The sequence below is a fragment of the Neomonachus schauinslandi genome, chromosome 8 (genome assembly GCF_002201575.2).
Source record: "Neomonachus schauinslandi chromosome 8, ASM220157v2, whole genome shotgun sequence".
Taxonomy (NCBI): domain Eukaryota; kingdom Metazoa; phylum Chordata; class Mammalia; order Carnivora; family Phocidae; genus Neomonachus; species Neomonachus schauinslandi.
Window position 1 is genome coordinate 98,348,144 of NC_058410.1, and position 3,471 is coordinate 98,351,614.

A 3,471-nucleotide genomic window follows, 5' to 3' on the forward strand; every position below is an offset into this window, starting at 1 on the left:
GTGCATCGGGGGGCTTCATTTTATTCGCATCCTGCCCGATTTACCCTAGCCTTGTGAACTGTGTCCTGGCTTCCTGCACCCTGTACTTTCCTTTTTCTCCTCCTCCCTTCTCAGCTCGAGGTTCCCCACCTTGGACGCTACTGCCCTCAGGCCTTTTCTCACTCAGCACACTCTCCCGGGATCGCTTACTTTTTTTTTTAAAGATTTTATTTATTTATTTGACAGAGAGAGAGACAGTGAGAGAAGGAACACAAGCAGGGGGAGCGGGAGAGGGAGAAGCAGGCTTCCCGCAGAGCAGGGAGCCCGATGTGGGGCTCGATCCCAGGACCCTGGGATCATGACCTGAGCCGAAGGCAGACGCTTAACCGACTGAGCCACCCAGGCGCCCCAAGGGATCGCTTACTTTTAACCTCACGGCTTGAGTAGTCCCATTGCAGATGAACCAGATACCTTTAATTCTGAGTTTCCCTCCCTAACTGCAGTCCAACTGTTTGTTGTTGTTGTTTTAAAGATTTTATTTATTTATTTGACAGAGAGAGACACAGCGAGAGAGGGAATACAAACAGGGGGAGTGGGAGAGGGAGAAGCAGGCTTCCCGCCGAGCAGGGAGCCCTATGCGGGGTTCGATCCCAGGACCCTGGAATCATGACCTGAGCCGAAAGCAGACGCTTAACTGACTGAGCCACCCAGGCGCTCCCACATAGTTTTTTTTTAATGGTACCACCTGTGAAAAGGTGTTCCTATTTTCAAACGGCAGCCACATCTGTCAGGTTAGAATTACAATACCAGGGGCGCCTGGGTGGCTCAGATGTTTAAGTGTCTGCCTTCAGCTCAGGTCATGATCCCAGGGTCCTGGGATCGAGCCCCGCATAGGGCTCCTGGCTCGGCGAGGAACCTACTTCTCCCTCTCCCTCTGCCTCTCTCCCTGCTCATGCTTTCTCTCTCTCTCTCTGTATCTCTCTGTCTCAAATGAATAAATAAAATCTTTAAAAAAAAAAAAAAAAAAAGAATTACAATACCAGCATTTCAGATGGTTCAACCTAATACTTTCCTCGTGTTTCCCCATGACCATTTGTAGAGGATATCATGGTGGGAATTTATATCATCCCGGCCTTAAGTTGTGACTCCTTTAACTCTTAATAGATCTTAAATTAAAGCAGTCACCAGGGGTGTCTGAGTGGCTCAGTTGGTTAAGCATGTGCCTTTGGCTCAGGTCATGATCCCAGGGTACTGGGATTGAGTCCCTCATCGGGCTCTTTGCTCACCAGGGAGCCTGCTTCTCCCTCTGCCTCTCTCTCTGTCTCTCATGAATAAATAAATAAAATCTTTAAAAAAAAAAAAAGGCAGTCACCAAATCCAGTCAAACGGGCAGCTGGGACTGCGGTCATCTAAAGACTTGACGAGGGCTAGAGGATCTGCTTCCAAGGTGGCAAGCCTGGCAGATTAGTGCTGGTTGTTGGGAGGAGGCCTTGGTTCTTGGCCATGTGGACCTCTCCATAAAGCTGCTTGACTTCACGACATGGCAGCCGGCTTCCTCCAGAACAAGTGACCTAAGACAGAAAGGGGAAAACCAAAATGTCTTTCACGTCCTAGTCTTGGGAGTCACACACCATCACTTATGCCATATTCTATTTGTTAGAAGTGATCCACTAAGTCCAGCCCACATTCAAGAGGAGGGATTAATCACTTTTTGAAGGGAGGAGTATCAAAGAATTTGAGGACATATTTTAAAACCACCACACATGGATTGTCTTATCTTTCTGTCCCTGGTAACTAGCACGGTGTTTGGCACTTAGTAGGTGCTCAATAGATGTTTCTAATGGAATGGTGTGTTAAAGGGGGAGATACTGGAGGCAGGGTATCTATGGGTAATTAGTGTGGGCCAGGTAAAGAATGGTGGGGGCGGGGGGTTGTTCTGAGGTGCTGAGATTCATAGGATCCATGACTGGATGAGGGGTTGGGAAGAGGTCTGTCTGGGGTTGAAGATGGTTTTGAAACTAGGACTTAGAGATGGCTGGGATGGCTGAAGTAGGCATCTAGTGCTTCCTCCATGGGGTTGTAAGGTAATGAATATCAAACCATGCATCTAAGAACGCTTTGTCTAACTGTTCAATTGCATTTGAAAGGACTCAGGGCTGGCAATCATCAGTATGAGCACTAAGCTATCCCCTTTACTTTAGGTTTCTCATTTACAAACCTGGAGGTTATAATCCCTAACTATCTCCTAGGACTTTTGGCCTGAATACAGGCCGAGGTTGGCAATATCCCACTTTATGCAAGAAATTCCCACCATGATATCCTCTACAAATGGTCATGGGGAAACACAAGGAAAGTATTAGGTTGAACCATCTGAAATGCTGGTATTCTAATTCTAACCTGACAGATGTGGCTGCCGTTTGAAAATAGGAACACCTTTTCACAGGTGTAAAATTAAGATGCTCTGGAGTTCTTGATCTTTCTACTCCTCATGAAACTCGGGTCCAACTTTAAGAAAGGTCAGTCTTGAAGTTAAATGTTTAGTCCAATGTAGGCAATATTTTCCCATTTCCTGAAGCCAGATAAATTAAAGACCAAAGACTGTATCTAAATACTGATGAGTGAAGAAACTTCAGATGTAAAATTTATCTAGGAAGTCAAGGTAAGTCCAGTCTCAATCACATTTCCCACACCGTGCCATTTTTAAGAAATCATATTTACTTAAAAGTGAAATAACTCTGGACCTAATGAAAAGGAGAATAGGAATTAAATAGTTCTTTGTTCATTTTGCATTTTCGCACATCTAGAAAGTGATTAGTTGACTCCTTCATTACTGGTAGGCATAAATCCAATATTTGCCTATATAAGTTAATTTGTTAAAAATACATTTTGTCCTTTCCAGGAGTACTTTTAAAACTTAATATTAAATAGAAACTTTACATGAGACAGTGCCTTCTTTTTTTCTTCTTCAGATCAATTAATATTTAAGGCAGACTCTGGGTAAGACGTGTATAACTAATTGATAGTAGCACAAAAGTCTCAACAAGTTAGCAAAACTGCACCCATCCATCCACTCTCCTCACTGGAATACAGGGGCCCCCGGGGCAGGTCTTTTTTGTTTGTTTGCTGCGTATTCCCAGCAATCTGAACCGTGCCTAGGTCACTGCAAGCTCTCAATAAACACTCGGTTGACCGGAGGTTCATTGATCATCCGTGCCTGGCGCTGCGGCCAGCGAGAAGGCCCGCCGGCAGCTCCCCTCCCTCCACCGAACCTGCGCTGCTCTCGGCCCCGCAAGCCCGGGAGTATCCGGCTACCCGACCCACCCCGCCCTCCGCCGGGCCGCGGCCTCCCCGGCCCTTCCCTTCCCGCGGAGGAAGGAGCGGGCGCCGAGAAGTGGGAAACCCGGGCTCACTTCCTGTCCCGGCAAGGCCGGGCGTCAGCGCCCCCCGCGGCCTGCTCCCTGCGCGCGGCAGGCGGCCGGGCCGCAGCAGCCA